Source organism: Schistocerca gregaria, chromosome 8 (assembly GCF_023897955.1).
Source record: "Schistocerca gregaria isolate iqSchGreg1 chromosome 8, iqSchGreg1.2, whole genome shotgun sequence".
NCBI lineage: Eukaryota > Metazoa > Arthropoda > Insecta > Orthoptera > Acrididae > Schistocerca > Schistocerca gregaria.
In genome coordinates, this window is record NC_064927.1 from 508,471,428 (window position 1) to 508,491,770 (window position 20,343).

The 20,343-nt window shown below is 45.5% G+C and overlaps 1 protein-coding gene across 2 annotated transcripts in view; it reads right to left on the reverse strand.

Moving 5' to 3' along the window:
* The window catches only part of LOC126283977 (glucose dehydrogenase [FAD, quinone]), a 137,381-nt gene extending 118,739 nt beyond the window's left edge, over positions 1 to 18,642 (reverse strand). For both annotated transcript variants that reach the window (XM_049982438.1, XM_049982437.1), the window contains exon 1: positions 18,530 to 18,642. The gene's annotated coding sequence lies outside the window, so the exon portion shown is untranslated. The remainder of the gene's footprint in view (positions 1 to 18,529) is intronic.
* Positions 18,643 to 20,343: the final 1,701 nt, after the last annotated feature.

A 20,343-nucleotide genomic window follows, 5' to 3' on the forward strand; every position in this document is an offset into this window, starting at 1 on the left:
CCCCGCACCGATAAACACGTCGGAAAGTTTTTCAGATGTACCACCACCTGGGTAGAAATGACGGTTGCGTCAATGTATTGCTCTTTTATACCTAGTGTACGCGACGCTACCCGCCATCTGTATATGTACATAAAGCTATCCCACGACTTCCCTCTTCTCATTGCATGAGTGCTAAGTATACAGTTATTGTATAACCATAGTCTGAAAGGAACCTTACCGGTATGAAGCTTGGACCGGAAGACTGTTGCCTTCAGTAAGTGCTTTAAGTTGCTTTCCTACGCCGAGGATATCTCCTTCTAAGGTATTCAGTTATCTGTTGTTCGTGATTCGAATTACGGAATATTTCTTTCGTCATTTTTGCTGTTTAGTAATTCAGCTGTACTGGCAGTGTGTTACTAGTAACATTAGCACTGCTGTCGCGCAGTGAACGTATTCATTGTGTCATACGACCAGAGTCTCTTAGGATTTTCTGTCAGATTTCGTGGCAGTTATTAAAAGCATTTAGCGTTGAAGTGTGCAGTAAGTTTCGAGCTTAAGTAAAATATCGCCAGTCTTGGAGGTTTTGTGTTCTTTGAAATTTGGCATGCTTTCTTCGTTTATTCTGTAACAATGTTCTCAAAAATGGTTCAAATGGCTCTGAGCACTATGTGACTTCTGAGGTCATCAGAACTTAGAACTAATTAAACCTAACTAACCTAAGGACATCACACGGATCCATGCCCGAGACAGGATTCGAACCTGCGACCGCAGCGGTCGCTCGGTTCCAGACTGTAGCGCCTAGAACCACACGGCCACTCCGGCCGGCAACAATATTCTGACCTGGTGAAGCAGTACCCATTATCCGAAGCGTTTACGAGTATGATTTGTGTCTCACACATCATTCTGATGACTGCTTTGGTGCCATCGCCAGTTTACTTACCGACTATATCCGAAGTCATCAAGAATTTCACTTACAAGAGGTAGTCATAAAGTTGTAACTACCACCTCGAAAAAATAACATTACATAATTATTTTATTGCTATTCTGCATGTACATATACTTCAGTCATGGTTCACACGGAAACCCGGAGCAGTAGTGTACGTATAACGCCGCTAGAGACTCCAAAATAACTTATCACAGCTCATCTCCACTTCATTGATGTGCTGTGCTATTTTGTTTTGGAGTCTCTAGCGACGTTCTACAGTAGTGCACCGGGTTTAAGTTTGACCCAGGACTTTAGTACACGTACCTACAGACTAACAATAAACTAATTACGTAACGCTGTTTCCTGGAGGTGATAACAATAACTTTATGACTTCCGCACATATTTGAGCTTTGGCTGTCCGCAACAGATGATCACCAGTACTGGGCATCAGAGAGTACTTTTGATTGTACAACGCAATAAGTCGTGGATGTCCCATCCTGTTGCATGGACGAGGGACTTCAGTTGATGATATACAGGGTGTTACGAAAAGGTACGGCCAAACTTTCAGGAAACATTCCTCACACACAAAGAAAGAAAAGATGTTATGTGGACATGTGTCCGGAAACGCTTACTTTCCGTGTTAGAACTCATTTTATTACTTCTCTTCAAATCACATTAATCATGGAATGGAAACACGCAGCAACGGAACGTACCAGCGTGACTTCAAACACTTCGTTACAGGAAATGTTCAAAATGTCCTCCATTAGCGAGGATACATGCATCCACCCTCCGTCGCATGGAATCCCTGATGCGCTGATGCAGCACTGGAGAATGGCGTATTGTATAGCAGCCGTCCACAATACGAGCACGAAGAGTCTACATTTGGTACCGGGGTTGCGTAGACAAGAGCTTTCAAATGCCGCCATAGATGAAAGTCAAGAGAGTGAGGTCAGGAGAGCGTGGAGGCCATGGAATTGGTCGGCCTCTACCAATCCATCGGTCACCGAATCTGTTGTTGAGAAGCGTACGAACACTTCGACTGAAATGTGCAGGAGCTCCATCGCGCATGAACCACATGTTGTGTCGTACTTGTAAAGGCACATGTTCTAGCAGCAGTACCCCGCATGAAATGATAACGTGCTCCATTGAGCGTAGGTGTACGAAACTGAAATGAGCTCTAACATGGAAATTAAGCGTTTCCGGACACATGTCCACATAACATCTTTTCTTTATTTGTGTGTGAGGAATGTTTCCTGAAAGTTTGGCCGTACCTTTTTGTAACACCCTGTATATGAGAAAAAGTACCACCACAGCTGAATCCTGAGAATGTCTTTACTGTCTCAGAAGACTAGTTTTGGCGGCACGTTACCGCCATCCTCAGGCCCCAGCATTGCTAAAACAGTATTAGAATTCTTTGGCTCATTTATTATGGAGTCCTTGTTACAAGTACACGTGGAACAGCTTTCCTCAGGAGTATCTCCTCGATGCCGTGTTGTCTCCAATGCATTGGAGCTGTGGTGGTACTTTTTCTCATACAATACGATTTCTTCACGTACGTTATGCAGATGAAGCACGAGAAAATGGGACAGCGACTGGTTGTACGCAGATACTGGATGGTAGGGATTCGTACGTTTCGTTCGATATCTGTAATATTTAAGTAACTTTTCAGAGATATATTGCGTCTGTCTTCGACTTTCCTTTTTTAATTTCGATTTGATACAACATTATACAGTTGCTTCTTGCATCCTGCCTTCAAAGTCTTTCCAATCTTCTACCTACAAATTACTCTCTGACATTGCTCTTCTGGCTCCCTCTTCCCCTGTGATTTCGGACGTTCTCTTCCTGCTCCTCCTCGCCATCTTGCTCTTCTTCTTCTTCTTCTTCTTCTTCTGTTAGTTGGAATCAATTTCATCATCTTCTTGGGCCGTCTGTCCTCACCCAAACAGCATACAGACCCACACCATCTGAGTCGTTTTAGCCCAGGTTCATTCTTTTGCATATGTAAACACCACTAAAATCCCATGTCTACTGACAATAGGTTCCCCTTAATTCTTTCTGTTATTTCCCATATTTCTAGTCCATGCGTCGCTACAGTTTTAACAATAGATACAAATATAGTAATCTTCGCTTCTGAAATAATATACAGTATGTGGTCCACAGAAATCTATTTAATTCTTCGGTTCTTAATTCTGCTATTAGCAGATCCGTCTTTGGTGATAATTACTCCCAAATGGTTATGAGTGTCCACGGGCCTTAATACGCCAGAATCTACGTCTGGTCATGGCTCATTCTTCGAGTAACTAAATACTTCGCTTTCTCTAAATTAAAGATTTAACCCCGTTGCTGACATTCTCTTTGTAACTTTCTAACCTTGTATATCATGTCACCCTCAACCTCTGCAGAATGCAAACACACATTCATACTACGACAGGAACGGTAGAATGACGTTAAGGCAGAATTCAAGTTTATTTTAACTAATGTAAGGGCCATCGCGCTTCCTTGTCGTAAATATGAGGCTGTCTACTGATTCTCAGGTACAGTCTCGCTCGAGGCAAACAGGCCTGCCGACCGCGGTCGTCTCGCGGTTCTAGGCGCGCAGTCCGGAACCGTGCGACTGCTACGGTCGCAGGTTCGAATCCTGCCTCGGGCATGGATGTGTGTGATGTCCTTAGGTTAGTTAGGTTTAAGTAGTTCTAAGTTCTAGGGGGCTGATGACCACAGCAGTTGAGTCCCATAGTGCTCAGAGCCATTTGAACCATTTTAGCAAACAGGCCTGTCACCAGACATGTTGCCCAATTTCGTACTCACTCGATGGTCACTGGTTACTCAGTCTGAGAGGGATCTCTCACAACTGAGAATTATTCTAGCACAAAATCTATAACGATTTACACATAATCTCTTTGGCAGAAAAACTGCACTTTCCGTATATCGTCCCTATAAATCGAAGCCAGCCGTTTGATGTACCTATAACTGGGCCTGCGTAATCGTTCCAGTTCATATATCCGCACATTATTACTCCGAGGAGATTGGTATAAAATATTCCATATGAACTGTGAATCAAGATATTTTCTTGCAATTGCAAATAAATGGAGGCCTCGAAGACTTGACGTCGCATTTGTTTTGTAGATTCATACAGTCCGTTTTGCTGTGAGTGCCTTTCGTCCAGGATAAGGCTACGTCAACAGCCGAAGACTGAAACGCACGTTCGTATGATGCCTCTCGTTCGAGAGACAGACACTCTTCTAGTTCATCATTATTTGTGGTACAAGGAGGGGCTTAGGTGGGGTAGGAATTTGGCAGTGGAGCGGGGGAGGGAGGTTAGTGACGCAGTGAAGTATTTGATACCTAGACTCAGTGTCAATTTCCAGAATTAAGTTAGAAATTCTAATCAGTGTCTTACGAAGTGAGAGCATATGATATTATTAGTGGTGAAGCGTTCGACGGATGAGGACGTAAAGGTAGGCTGTTCTCGAGGTACTGTTCGAGAGGAGTATGCTTTTAGCCACCACCGTGTTAAACACTTCTTTCGAGTCCTCGTGAACAACTCCAACTTTGCACTAAAATGTAGTAATGCCACTCATGATGAAAATATCACGTGCACCTAACACTTTGTCAAGGCCTCTGACATGAAAAGCTGCCACACTAGAAAGCGTTGCACAATACCGTGAGTCAAGTTAGGCGTGTAGCAGATGGGAGAGAAAGGAGGCGTCCACATCGGATACATGATTTTCTTCAGCTGTGCGGCTGTAAATTGCCATAGTGTGAGCTGTAGTACAGATAACCCGTGGCTCGTTTGAATGTTCCAGCAGCATGCGTGGGGTAAATAATAACAAGTGTTATCATATCTTACTTACGACGACTTTTGCAACTTCAGTTGACTCTTTTATTCTGTTTGAAGACTTATTACAGTTTCAAAAACACCGTATTGAAGACAAAATCTCGTGAGTCATAATGTTGATAAGAAAAACAACACTTTCCTGCAGTTATGTGCAGGTGTCGTTACAATGTCAATTGACTGAAATCGCTGGTGCTCTGCAAAATTCGGGAAAATTGTTTTTTGAGGAGAGCGGCATCGGAAGCGATAATAAACATAGAAAAGATTACCTTATGTAAATATTTTTAAATTTTAAGGTTAAAAGTCCGTCGACTGTCCGTTTTTAGGTTTTTATTTCCGATACACATTTCAGAGCGAAAGTCCATCGTCAGGTTTTGGAAGACGCAAACGTGGTTTTCCACCATGGCTGGGCGAAGCAGGCGCACCCGCATTCTTCGAGACCCTGCTTCACTGTTCATCCATGTTTAAACTCCTCTAACGTTTTTTGTTTTCGTAACACAAATATATCGTTAGCAAAAGAGGTATGAAAATCTGGCAAACAAGGAGAGACCATGTTTATTAAAGCTTTATTTCCTCGTCTATTCGTTTCTTACTCTCTGTCCGCAACGTTTTTAAACATTCTTCGCTAGCACCCCACGCGCTCCTTTACTGCCAGGAACCGCGAGCATAGCCACCAGAAAACAGGCCCCGCGTTTTTTCTGCGCGCCGCAGCTGGCAGCGCAGGAATCTGATTTTCCCTGGCTGGCCAGTGGGGCTGCTTTCGTCGCGCGCCGGCTATTACGCGAGGCCCTTCTCGTCTAAGTCGACCAGTGCCCTTCCTCCCCCCACCCGCCTCCTGCTCAGCCTCTTCTCTTCCTGATATTCGGCGTTTGGAATGGCCCCACTTTCTCTCCTCAAGCAGCTGCTCATCTCTCCTGTTAACATTCGTTCCCAATCTCGCACTCAGAAGACACAGTGTAAGATTACTAAATAGCAGGTGGAAGAAGGAACTTCGTATCTTTATTACCCAGCTATCACAATGATGAAGTGTTAGATGCGTCATCTAAGGAAATTATTTAAGTACCAGTCCACTTAACGTTTTTTTCTATCGCGTAGTTCCTTTACGTACCTATAGAAGAATACCGATGACGTTAGAAAAAAAAGCGTGTTCGTTATCGGAATACTGAAAAGAAGACAATGAATAAATCGATAAGCTCCTTTTCTGAGTAATAAATTAAAGCAGTATGATAAGATAAGAATGAAAAGGCTGCTAGATGACAGATACCCCAACCAGTTGCTTTTTCTACCTTTAAAATACGTCTAATAATACGAGCTAATAATGTACCAGGCCTTGGTGGAATTCGTGTTATGCTTTACACTGAATATGCTGTGGAATAGGCCGACTGCGAAGCTCTTTTATTATGGAGAGTCTTCTGTACAACGATCAGGCCTACGCGACCGGAAGATAGCATAGGTCATTCCTGTTTATAAAATAGAGTAAAACACTGGATGAACATAAATGCAGACGAACATCGTCTGTTGTAAGTTTCCAGAGCACACACTGACCGCCGTAGAGGAATGGAAAAGTCTCCCAAAGAGTTAGCATAGATTGAGTTAAAAACCCTCGTGTGAAGCGCAATTCCCTTTATTTTGTAAATGGAAATGCAGGCGAAGAGAAAGATTCCATCTGCTTGTGTTTCAGAAAGATGTTTGATCACATTGTCGACTAATAACCGAGATAGGATCGCATGGAGAGTCTTCACAGATATGTGGTATAATTCATGGATTTGTGAAATGGTAGTGACATGTTGCTATGCGATATTTGTCTTTTTATTTGCTCATTTTTATTATCTTTGAGGACAGCACAAGTCTGGCTAGCTACAGAGGTATCATTCAGTTTAATGATATGTTTTGGATAAATGGTAGCATCGGTCGTAAATATTGCAATCCATAATTTTACAGATCGATTTCGGTCACTGTGCGACCATCTTCAGTGCAAATTATTCGAAACTTGTAGGCCCATATCATAATAGCACAATATTTTCTATGCGGTGTAACATGTACTTTCGATGATTACTTCCAACAGATATCTTCATTTTTACCACATACACTAATTTTTAAATTTACAGAAGAGCCTATCTTCTAACCTCAGCAGTTGCCATTGCAACGTACGTTGTCCTACAAGGTTCGAATAATTTGCGCGGAAGATTGTAACACATTGACCGAAGTCGATATGCAAAATAAAGGATTTCAATATTTACGACCGATCCTGCCATTAATACACTCCTGGAAATGGAAAAAAGAACACATTGACACCGGTGTGTCAGACCCACCATACTTGCTCCGGACACTGCGAGAGGGTTGTACAAGCAATGATCACACGCACGGCACAGCGGACACACCAGGAACCGCGGTGTTGGCCGTCGAATGGCGCTAGCTGCGCAGCATTTGTGCACCGCCGCCGTCAGTGTCAGCCAGTTTGCCGTGGCATACGGAGCTCCATCGCAGTCTTTAACACTGGTAGCATGCCGCGACAGCGTGGACGTGAACCGTATGTGCAGTTGACGGACTTTGAGAAGGGCGTATAGTGGGCATCCGGGAGGCCGGGTGGACGAACCGCCGAATTGCTCAACACGTGGGGCGTGAGGTCTCCACAGTACATCGATATTGTCGCCAGTGGTCGGCGGAAGGTGCACGTGCCCGTCGACCTGGGACCGGACCGCAGCGACGCACGGATGCACGCCAAGACCGTAGGATCCTACGCAGTGCCGTAGGGGACCGCACCGCCACTTCCCAGCAAATTAGGGACACTGTTGCTCCTGGGGTATCGGCGAGGACCATTCGCAACCGTATCCATGAAGCTGGGCTACGGTCCCGCACACCGTTAGGCCGTCTTCCGCCCCCGCCCCAACATCGTGCAGCCCGCCTCCAGTGGTGTCGCGACAGGCGTGAATGGAGGGACGAATGGAGACGTGTCGTCTTCAGCGATGAGAGTCGCTTCTGCCTTGGTGCCAATGATGGTCGTATGCGTTTTTGGCGCCGTGCAGGTGTGCACCACAGCGATCTCCTACACTGGCCGTACACCTCTGGTGATCGTCGAGGGGACACTGAATAGTGCACGGTACTTCCAAACCGTCATCGAACCCATCGTTCTACCATTCCTAGACCGTCAAGGGAACTTGCTGTTCCAACATGACAATGCACGTCCGCATGTATCCCGTGCCACCCAACGTGCTCTAGAAGGTGTAAGTCAACTACCCTGGCCAGCAAGATCTCCGGATGTGTCCCCCATTGAGCATGTTTGGTACTGGATGAAGCGTCGTCTCACGCGGTCTGCACGTCCAGCACGAACGCTGGTCCAACTGAGGCGCCAGGTGGAAATGGCATGGCAAGCCGTTCCACAGGACTACATCCAGCATCTCTACGATCGTCTCCATGGGAGAATAGCAGCCTGCATTGCTGCGAAAGGTGGATATACACTGTACTAGTGCCGACATTGTGCATGCTCTGTTGCCTGTGTCTATGTGCCTGTGGTTCTGTCAGTGTGATCATGTGATGTATCTGACCCCAGGAATGTGTCAATAAAGTTTCCCCTTCCTGGGACAATGAATTCACGGTGTTCTTATTTCAATTTCCAAGAGTGTATATTGACAATAATACGATGGTGGAGCATATGGTTCCCAATGGAATTGGACATCAATCTGGTTCCAGTTTGCCTTGGTGGAATGCAAGAGGGCTGAGCTGTTCCGGCGTGACCACAGGAGGTCTGTCTCGCAGGCTCTGGTGGTAGGGGGGCGGACTCATGGGTGCTGCTCTCCGCAGAAGAGTCTGTAGTAAGGCTCTGGCTGTCCACTTCAGCTACGAATGCGGTTTCCTCCTTTGAAAGCAGTTGCCGACTAGTCCAAAGAGAACTGCTGTGGTTGACGAGTTCAGCTTCCGGTACGTGGAACGCAGAATAGAACGATTTGGTGTCGCTAGCCTACGGTGGGAAAATTCGTTGCCTTCCTCCACAATCGGATTATCCGAATCGTGTGGTTCTTGTGCGACAAGGTGCTTTGGCGCGAAGGACTCGGCCAATGAGTGGAACCTGGCTAAGAGTCAATACAAACGTTTTGCATAATGTAACTCATTCAGTGAACCAACAGTGATAAATTTGTGCAGGGTTCCCCTGTATTCTGCTCACTGTGGCAATACCTGGAGATCCTTCCCTCCAGGTTGAATTTTTCGGCAGGTAGGGCGCTAGGAGGAGACAACGAGACCGTGTCGGGACCTGCCGCAGTGGAGGGGTCGTCTGGACCTATCCCGGCGTCGGCGGGGGATCCTCTCGGCCGCCGTCTCAGCCATTTTGCATTGGTTCAAATGGCTCTGAGCACTATGGGACTTAACTTCTGAGGTCATCAGTCCCCCAGAACTTTGAACTACTTAAACCTAACTAACCTAAGGACATCACACTCATCCATGCCCGAGGCAGGATTCGAACGTGCGACCGTAGCGGTCGCGCAGTTCCAAACTGAAGCGCCTAGAATCGCTAGGCCACAACGGCCGGCATAATTTAATGGAACTCAGTACGTCATACTGGACCATGAATTATCAGCAGAAACAAAAATAACATCGGGAATAACCCGAGGAAGCGTAATAGGCTTTCTTATGTTCTCATTATAGATAAACGATCAGTTAGTTGGAGTCAGTGGCGCCGCGCGGTCAGAGGCGCCTTGCCACGGTGCGTGCGGCTCCCTGCGTCGGAGGTTCGAGTCCTCCCTCGGGCATGGGTGTGGGTGATGTCCTTAGCGTAAGTTAGTTTAAGTCAGATTAAGTAGTGTGTAAGCCTAGGGACCCATGACCTCTGCAGTTTCGTCTTATAAGCATGTACCACAAATTTCCAAAATTTGCAAGAGTCGGCAGTACCATGAAATTGTTCGCCGATGATGCTGTTGTCTGAAGGGAAGTGCAGTCGTGGATGATTATAAAGAAATGCAGAAAAACGTGGTCAAGATTTATAGCTTGTTTCATAAATGGCAGCTTTCTTTAAATGTGGGTAAATGCAAAATAAGAGAAAGATACAGAGAGTATCTTGTTACAAGATTAGTAGTGAATACCTTTATTAGCTCATATTGCATAATTATTTAGGGGTATTATTATGAAAAGATATGAAATGAGTTGAACATTATAAAATCAACTGTTGGGAAACCGAATGGAGGAATTAAATTCGCTGGAAAGGTTTTAGGAAAGTGCCATGGTTCTATGAAGACCTTACTTTTACTTCTTCGTCTCTGGAAAATTTCTTTTAAAGTTTTTCAGCCCAGTATTGATCACGTCCATTCTTTTCAAGTCAAAGTTTGTTAAGGGTACATGCCGTGGGGCAGTTAGGACTCTGTAGAATATGTTTCGTGTCCTGGACTTCACAACTTTTGACTGGCGCTACCCTAGGCCTGATGCGAATCAATCTTCTAGCTTGATGAGTTGCCGCGGGGAATCTCTTCGGAGGCGTGGGCCCCTTTAGCACAATGTCAAGAAATCTCTTGCGGGATATAAATCTCTGGGGCCTGGAGGAAGCGTCGTGCAGAGGGCGGCATTCGTCAAAGATCTGGTTAAATTTTTTGTATGCTCATGTGCAGTTCTTCGGGGTTTAGGATCTGATAATCCAGTCGCTTTATATAGCTTCCCAAGTGATATCGGTTACATACATCCTGTTGTTAGTCACATGTATTATTTAGGCTTGTATCGACATTTTTGTCGTGCATGTCACTTACGTTCCGCCGTGCAAAAGCAAAGTGCTTGGGCAGTTGTTCTTAATGCAACTGGTATGGCTCCCAGTTTTCTGTTCTCTAGTTCCTTCATGATGTTGTTCCTGGCGGCAACCTTTGGCAGGTCTTCTCGCTGAGATATTGGTATCACAGGTCACCCAGGTATGATGGATGGTCTGTTAGGAAGATCGTATACAAGACGCAAGTGCGAACAATGCCAGGAGGTTGCTCCAGTATTTCGAGTCCTTGTCAAGTAACTATCCATATGGGACGGAAATAGGTAGATGTGATGTACATGTGAAGACAAACAACTGATTATAAAAAAAAATGGATCAAATGGCTCTGAGCACTATGGGACTTAACATCTGTGGTCATAAGTCCCCTAGAACTTAGAACTACTTAAACCTAACTAACCTAAGGACATCACACACACCCATGCCCAAGGCAGGATTCGAGCCTGCGACCGTAGCAGCCCCGCGGTTCCGGACTGCAGCGCCAGAACCACATGACCACCGCGGCCGGCAAACTGATTACAGTTTCAGAGAGATTGGATCAGTTATTCAAGAGAAGGAACTTAGACTGAGCAAGTCAGTAACGCGTTGGTCCACTTTTGACCCTTAAGCAAGCAGTTATTCGGCTTGTCACTGCGTTAGACCATCAAAATCCCTAGCTGGCTGGAGGGCTCTGCCCATAATGCTCAAAACGTTCTCTGTTGGTGAGCGATGCAGCGACTTTGCTGTCCGAGGTAAGTAGGTATTGGCAAGTGCGTGGACAAGCAGTAGAAACTCTCGCCGTGTGCGGGCAGGCGTTATATTGCTGAATTTTATGCCAGCTAAGGTTTGCCTTGAATGGCAACAGAAGGGGGCGCTGCGGCTTAGTGGTGATACGAACGGCAGCCAAAGGGCTCCTGCTGTGACACGGAGCGGCGTTACTCCAGGCCGTCGGCCGTACGGTGGGCCACCGTGGGACAGTCGTCGCTTTGGTGTATCGCCGAAGTCTGGGGCGTCTCCAGGTGCGTCTTCGCTCAGTTCGAAGTGGGACTCATCACTGAAGACTACAGTCAATGAGATTTCAAGCCTTAAAGAAAGTTAACATTTACTCGTTGGATACATTTGGAGATCGTACATCTCGCGTAGGAACCACGAAAATACGATAAGAGTGAATGGAGAGGCTTGTCGTGGTTATTTTTACCTCGCTCGATAAGCGAAAGCACGAACGAAATGTAATGGATATGTTTCTATACTGCCATAAAGTACTCGTCATCTCTGGACTGTATAGTGGTTTGCACGATACGAGTAAAATATGTTCCACTTAACGTTATCAGTGAACGTAGGTTCATAATTGGAAAACATTACTGGTTGGTCAGGAGATCTTGTGAGTATTTGCTTTCTGATGCATGAGACTTGCAATAGTACAAGTGCGATTTCATGCTGTTACTACTCGACAAAACTCCACGATTTCAGCTGTATCAGCTCCTTCAAATTCTAAACGCCATGAATCCGATTGGTACGGATACGTTTATTCGGAAACTTCAGCAGCAGCACAATATGACATGTTCAGCACTGCGCCGGCAATATCATACATTACCTTTTTCAGTACTTATAGCTCTGAGTGCTTCGTGCCTCGGGTACTAGACATCGTGATTTCGGTTCAAACGTTGCTCCGTCAGCTAAATGTACGGATGTTGTCTGCTGCACATGTTCCGCCTTTTACCCTGAGACGTGCAGCGACGCTTAGCTGCCTCTAGCCCTTCACCAGTGAACTTCACGCCTGCCCTTGCGCGCTACCGCAAGTCCTTTCCCTCCGCGGCGCCTGCGGCCAACACGTGTCCTTGGAGGACATTCCACGTTATGCCCGACCCGTGCTTTCTTCCCGGCTGTCACTTTCACCGCTGATCGGGAGCGGGCCAGCTGAGGACGCCGCCTTTAAAGTTACGTCGCACTGACAGCCTTCAGGAAGGCGCTTCTTTCGCTGGCGTTTCCCTGGTGAAGCTCAAAAAAATGTTTTGTAATTTTTTTCGAAGATACAAAACAAGATATGAACAAATTAAGTTTCAGTCAGGGATAAAACGTTTTGAGGAGAAGGCGGTAGAACCCAGAGAGATTTGAGGTTTTCCAATTTCTAACAAAGTAATGAAAACTGGAGTAAATTTACTGGTACTGAAAACTTTCGTTGTCGGAGGAGGCATAAGGCAGAGGTTGGCAGAGTTAGCGAGGTACCTGCTTCAGATTACTGAAGATGCTAAACTTGAGTAATACAAAATCGTTATAACGTAAAGTATTTATCAGCCCAGCGTCTCTAATTCTTTCCTTGTACGTTCGTTCCTCCTTTTTGGCCGACACTTCAAGGGTATCGAGCGTGTGGAAGCTGAAAGTAACACCGCAGGATGTTTCCAGGTGCACTGTAAACTCTGCAAGATAGTATCTAGCAGAAGGATACTGAAAACCCAGAAATAGAAATTTTTTCTTGTACATAAATTTGTTTGCGTTGTTTCTGTCAAGTTATAATATGGTCATTCTGTGACGGATGCCATGTGTACAGTACGTAGGTGCCGACATATGCTAGAATTTGCTGGTGGCACACGTAAGGGGCTGTCACGCTGTTCGTAGAAACCGCTCTCACTGAAAGTCAGTCCATCATTGCCCCCAGTCAGCAACTGCTCAACCCCCCCCCCCCCCCCCCCCTTCCGCCTGTATCTAAACTGACTGGCTCCATCCTTCCTTTTGACCCCCCTGTCCAAAAAAAAAAATCTCAATACCTACAAAAGATAGAATTTGCTGCATTGAAGCAGTTCTCTGAACCCTCCATTTTGAACACCGCCTTATTTAGCACGGTACAACTCAAGCACCGCAATTTTTCTCCACGTGAACGTCAGAATTACTTTCTCTTCGGCCACCTCAAATCACTACTTGAAACGTACCTATCTTAAAATTTTGTATTTGTGGGGATCCACAGCCTCCAGATGTTTAATAAACGTAAACATGCTCTCTAATAGGCTGTATTGTGATTTTTATTTCATTATGGGATTAATTAATTTCGCTGTTCTTGCGATATGGCATCCACAAAGTGTTTGACGAACGCCTGGTACACTCCACCTGCAGGTGTGCTTACTGCTGATCCAGCGCCATAGAACGTCGAGGCTCACGTAGGCAGAGGAATGCCACTGGACGCTCGAAGCATGGAAGAGGCGATCTGGACTGATGTGTCTACAATGGCCGGGTTCGAGACCTTCGAAAACCACACGAGGGGATTCCTCTGAGGCAGGTGGTGGAGGTATCCGCGTTTGGCCGGCACTCAGACGAGATGGAAGAGGACGTTCAGCGGTCTGCAACCGTGTCCGACTGGCGAAAGATTCACGTAACAAGTGAACGACCGTGTTCTTTGGTTTGTTGGTCTGCAGAGCCCCGCACACGACTTGTGTCTCCAGACAAAGCGTGTCCCTGTTGCTTCTGACTACGTTAAATGATTTTCAGGACAGCAAGGTGCTCATAATAAACCAGCTGCGAACCACCTGTGTCCCATCATACTTGTCTTCCCTGACGCCCATGTCATATCTCAGAAGTGTAACTGTCTGTGTCTCTGAGGCAGAACCGTGCTACAGTGGTTTAAGGAGCATTATTGTGGACTCACGTGGATGCCTAGGCGACCAAATTCGCCTGGTATAAATCACGTGGGACCTATCTTGGTCACTATAGGCCGCCGTTACCACGTACGCAAATCAGCGGCCCGTTTATTTACGTGCGTACACCTCTAATGTCATATACCTCCACAGACCTACCAAGAAACTGTCGGATCCTTGATGTGCAGATGTATTTCGTTCCAAAGACGGACAAACAAGTTATTAAGCAGGTCGTCATAATGTTTTGGCTCATCAGTGTACCTGAGTTCGCAGTTTTACAAATCATTGCAATTTCTGACGTGCAACTTGCGCCCAATCTTGCGGCAAAACAAAAGCAGAACTGTTACCATAGTTAACTGGTCAGTCATTCGTAGATGCCACGTCCTTATGTTTCCAGTCCGGTCGATGTGTCTGTCCAATTGCAACGGTGCGTAAAATTCGAGCACCTTACCAGCCTTAAGCGACAGTTTCGTACAACAAGAACTTCCGCTTACGACAGCAATCAAAATGTTCAAATGTGTGTAAATTCCTAAGAGATCAAACTAATTTAAGCGAAATTGTACCAAGAACAACACACACCCATGCGCGAGGGAGGACTCGAACCTCCGGCGGGAGGGGCCGCGCAGTCCGTGACATGGCGCCTCAAACCGCGCGGCATACATCAATCTGTTTCCTGTTCAAAAAGATAAACCCAAAGTTCTAATTACAGTAATATATCCGAAACTACTAATCGAACTTCCAAGACTGAAATGACGTCGAAATCGTCTCTTTTAGAACTACCATTTAATGTATTTAAAAAAGCTTATGCCGATCACTCTGTAGTTACAGAGACTGTACGTCACTTAGTGAGCACTTTCTCACAGCTCATTTGGGTGAGAACGGAATTACGTCTTAAGTGGTTCAGGAAATACTCAGCTAAATCACATTGTATAAACACAGTACATTATTTGTAGACTATGTAGAATATTATTGATCTCGTATAGTCTGATTACAAGTAAGATGGCAAGCTCCTCGAAAGCAATTGAGATTATTAAACGCTGCGATAAAATTTATAAATGGTGCACTATTGATAGGGCTATAGTTTACCTTATAAAGTATGTTTTGCGACTGTTACTTGTTCCGTTGGATAGGTAGGGAGTGAGACTCTGTTGGATGCCTGTGAATAAATGCAATTGGCTGTTATGCTTATAAATTGTTACTGAAATGGGTTGTTATTGGGGTGGACACTTCACACTGAACACCAGAAAACTGAAATTTTAAACTACGAAGATTCATAAAAATATAGATCCGGCGTATGAAAATTGTAGTCCATCAGAACTCAAGTATATTCAATTTCAGACTGCCTACTAGCTTAAATGTTACAGAGGCCGTGTTCATGTTGCAAAGCATGAAGGCCTGTGTCCACATTCCAACTGCACACTCCAACATTCCAAATGAAGTTTCTATGCCGTATCGATTACTATTGATTCCACAAAGTAGCAAGGTTTATCGAATTCGGAATTAAATACACTTACTTCGTGTCACAAGGGGCGTTTAATATGTAATGCAACACAATTTTTTTCTGGAAGCAGGTTGGTTTTCTACAGGATTCCTATGCACTATATTATTCCCCACTTTTTTGGCTACGAAACCGTATTTTTCGACACAATGTCCTTTCAGTGCGACGTCCTTACGCCAGCTTTCTGGAAGTTCCCGTGCGCCGGCACGGTGCCACTCGCCTGGCCGACGTCTCGCTGCAGCAGTAACCTCCCCACCGTCCTCGTGCTGTTTCCCGCGGAGTGCAACCTACACTGGGCCAAACAGATGGGAGTCTGAAGGTGCGGGGTCTGGGCTGTGGGAGAGGCTGGCGGCACTCTGCTGCGATGACTTCAGATGCCTCGTCCAGCGACTCGACGAGTTCGCTCCTTGGGACGCACCTCCGTTACAGACGTCGTTTTAGAGGCTTCGTTTAGGGCTGCCACCTATCGGAACTCTATAAAGTCTGAGCCGGGAATAGTCTACTATGTCCCACAACAAAATCCGCAATGTTACAGCCGAAATTGGCCGAGAAGAAAAAAGTGAGGCATTACGTACTGAAGGTCCCTTACGTTAATCGGTACAGTTATACAAACGGTTTTACACTTACAGCAAGAACTAATCCTAAAGGACATGATTTTTCAAAGTAAAACTGAGGGGTTAGCAGTGGTCAATTAACGTGCCAAAACAGAAATGTGAGCTGATGCTACCGTAGCAGACCTCTTCGTGCAGGCCACGAAGGCCGAGGGCATCTCTAGCGGCCGCTGTGTCATCCCCTGCCTTGCAGAGTCACGCGGATGTGCTGTGGAGGGGCGTGTGGTGGCCACACCGCTCTCCAGGCCGCTAAGCAGACTTTGCAGACGGTGGAGTGCTACTGTTAGGCCAGGCAGCTCCTCAGTTGTCCGCGCGATGCTGAGTGCACACCGTACGATTCCTCCCACAAAGGAACAATCCTTGGCAGCACGGGAATCGAACCCGGGTCCTCCACACGGAAGCCGTCTACGCTAACAACACAGCTACGAAGGCGCATGTTACCATATCAGAAATGCTCACATAGAAACCAAATGAGCGATATCTTCTTGTTGTCTTTACGATTACAAATATACATTTTTCTACTGGAGACCAATACGGGCGTACCAAAACTCAGGTGGCATAATTTCAAAAAGTGACCGGTATAGACCGTAATACTCATAATAAAGTCTAAATAATTCAGCGTTATGTGGCGTACTTACGACGTCGGACTTGCAAATGACAGAAGGCATTCTTTTTAAGAAACATTCTCGTGGTCCTTGCATGCCACGTTTACTGGAGAACAAAGGCAACGTGAGTGTTTCTCTTATGAGGAAATCAGTGCGTGTAGCGTCTAGCCCAGACAGGAGACGGGCTTTCTCCTCCACTGTGCTGGAGCGCTGCCGACTCACTCAACTGGTCGCGGCTACAACCGGTCCATGAATAACTGAAATCTTCCAAACTGACTGCGCTTATTACAATTATCAGCACGTTGATAATACAATTACTTCGAACTTCATTCGACAGAGAACACTGGTTCTTACGTAACTTAACACGTCTCTTATAAACTGTGCAAATTCGACTATAGTTCTAATTTTCTGTAGCCCCACAATCCATTGTTTTACTGGGTAAAGTTATTTGAAAAGCACTCACTCTTTATCTGTTCTCCCATAAACGCATCCAAGTCCCGAATATTGGGATTCAAGTGAAACATATTTTTGATCATTTTCTGTGGGCGCCCTCGTAATCGCCCCATAATAGCTGAATCGTAATATCGTAAGCTCCAAACTCACGCTTTCCTCAGTTGGTACACTATTCAGCGGAATTTTTATCCGGCATAATTTGCTGTAATATTTAGTTCGATTTCGAAAAAATAACAGGCTAATGCAGAGACTGACAACTAACATTAAATGCAGCTCTTCTTCATACTCAGATACTTACAGTAAACACTGGATTAATATCTGGTGTGCCTCATGGGAGTGTAACAGGAAAAGATTACATCTGGTAAAAATGCAGCTGTATCTAGATAGATTTCAGCAAAATAGTCTGGCGGAAGCTTTGCCAGTAGCTGTTGATGTAGAGAATTGCTATTTGCGCATTTAACGAAACTTAAAAATGCGTAATCCTTTTACTACAGTATTAATTTGTTCTAACTAGAATCGAAAGGTATACAAACGCGTAGTGGTGGCAGTGTGATGAGATACGAAGTGGAAGGATCGTATAGCTCCAGCTGTAGGTAAAGCAAATAGTAACCTTCGATTCATTGGTAGGACACAGGAAAACTGTTTTTCTTCTACAAAACATGTTGCTAAGAAAACACAGTGACTAAATTAGAATACTGCTAAAATGTACGATTCATCTGTAAAACTCAGACGTGTTATAGGGTAAAAAGTACTAATATGCTTGAGGCCTTAGTGTATCCGTCCCATAGTGAACGTGGAGGTGAGATTAGGAAAGTAACTGCTCGCCCAGAGACATACAAAATGTCAGTTTCCCCAAACTCCATTCATAAAATAAACGGGAAGAAACTTTAGTGCGTGTACAATAAATGGTATCTTCCGCTCCTCACATCACAATGATTCAATGAGCATACATACAGATTTAGACTTACGTTTGGTACACTGACGGTTCTGAATGTGTTGTACGGAGTTCTTCCGCGATCCTCAATGTCTTTCTTAGCCGTACTTGATATGGTAACACAGCTGACAGGTGTAAGGTGGCACAGACTTGCGAGTACCCACAAATATCAGTGAAGGCTACTCACGAAAGATGTAAGTGACATAGCGTGACAAGAATGGCAAGACTAATACAAGAATAAACCAAAACTCCGAGAACAAGCTGCGGGCAGCTGCGTGCAGTGGAAGCAGCGGTGAAGACGAGCAGACACTAAGCGTGGCATGCTGTTCGTCCGGAAGCCAGCTCACCTCAGCTCAGCTCAGGCGGCCATGCCTCCAGACTGGAGAGCGCGCAGGCTGCGGGCGGCGTGTGAAAGCTGTGGAGGAAGAGCGCCTCTCGCCTCTGGCCGGACTGCCGTGGCGCGGCCACACTGAACACTGTGCGGTCCCGGTGGCTGAGACCGGCCGGCCCGGCGCTGCGCCCCTCCAGCCGACGCTGGACGCCTCCACCTCCAGGTCCCCTTCCAGGACCGGACCCGGTCACACAGTGGCCCAGCCGCCGGGCAAGGTTTGCCCTCTGACATCCAGCGTTGCAACGCGCCGGGGTTAAACTCAGAACGATCAGAGAGACAGTGCCGTTGCTCATACCGGGTCTCAGAAGATTCCCTGAACTTTACGCAACGAGAATAAAAAGAGGGCTTATCGAGGAACCGTGTAAGGAGTTGCTTACTCTTTGATGAACGTCAAGCTGGCGGAGTGGCCGAGCGGTTCTAGGCGCTTCAGTCTGGAACCGCGCAACTGCTGCGGTCGCAGGTTCGACTCCTGCCTCGGGCATGGATGTGTGTGATGTCCTTAAGTTAGTTAGGTTTAAGTTGTTCTAAGTTCTAGGAGACTGATGACCTCCGATGTTAAGTCCCATAGTGCTCAGAGCCATTTGGTTTGATGAACGTCAAGGACAACGCTGGAAACGTCATCTGCTTTATCGGATGAGCCCCTCTTCAACGTGATCTCGTCTAACCAGTCAACGTATCAGGTACACAAGGGTCTTATGTCGTGTCGCTGTCTTTATAGTATCTTTCGTAGCATGATAGTAGTTATTGTATTTGCCAGAAGGAAGGAGAGAAGAATGTGCACCCAGTCCAGGAGCATACCCCACCCTTGCCGAATAGCACTGACGAGGCCAATGATTGTGTCATCATCTTACAGACGGAGTAATGTATGTAGTTTATTTTGATCTCGTAGTATAAAATATTGGAGAAACTTTGAGCTTTCGGAACATTTGCAACAGAAGTTACTCCGAAATTACACGCCAAGATATACCCATCTTTTGATTGTATTCACATGTTGAAATAAACGTTCCAGTCACCTTAACGTGATCACCGTCTATGTTCGACGTCAGCTTACAGTAACCACTCATAGAGAGCACATTGGAGCACTAACTGTCGAGGATGTATCAAGCGTATTGGGGGACACGGGAGACAATGCAATCGTTGTCATAATGCGGAAACGGAGCGATTTATCTGACGTCCGAAAGGGCATGATACAAAAGTAAGTGTTGAGAGGTTGGGCTAAATTATGGCACACTGAATATGATGGACAGAATTACGTGTTATTCTCCATTTTTCCTGAAATGTGCGTCATGTAGTTATAAAGATAGAGAAAATTAAATTTGTATTAGCGTCTTTGGAGGAAGGTCGATCCTGAAGAAATTACAGACAATGAATACTGAGATGGGTCTTTGAGAGGATGTATATCTGGAGAAACTAATCACTCATCGGGTGTTTTTCGTTCTGTGATTCTTTTTCGTTTGCTATGCAGCTTACATTAAGCAAATGTTTTTTCTTGAAAGTATATTGTTTGTTAAGGTGTGGATACCCACTGAAACATATCTCTGAGTCTAGATAATTTCTCATTGGTGGCAATATTTTATCGGTGGTTGTGTTTCGTTGACCAATGACTTACGTTTATCGATTATTTTATTAATTTTGTTCTAAATGGTTGTCGAGATCTCTTTGATTGACATTTTTTTCTAACGTTCGTTTCGTTGAGGAGTTGTTTCTCGCTCAGGGGTGTTTTTATCGATGAGGGGTGTTCTTTTCCAATGAGGGGTGGTTTTTCAGTGA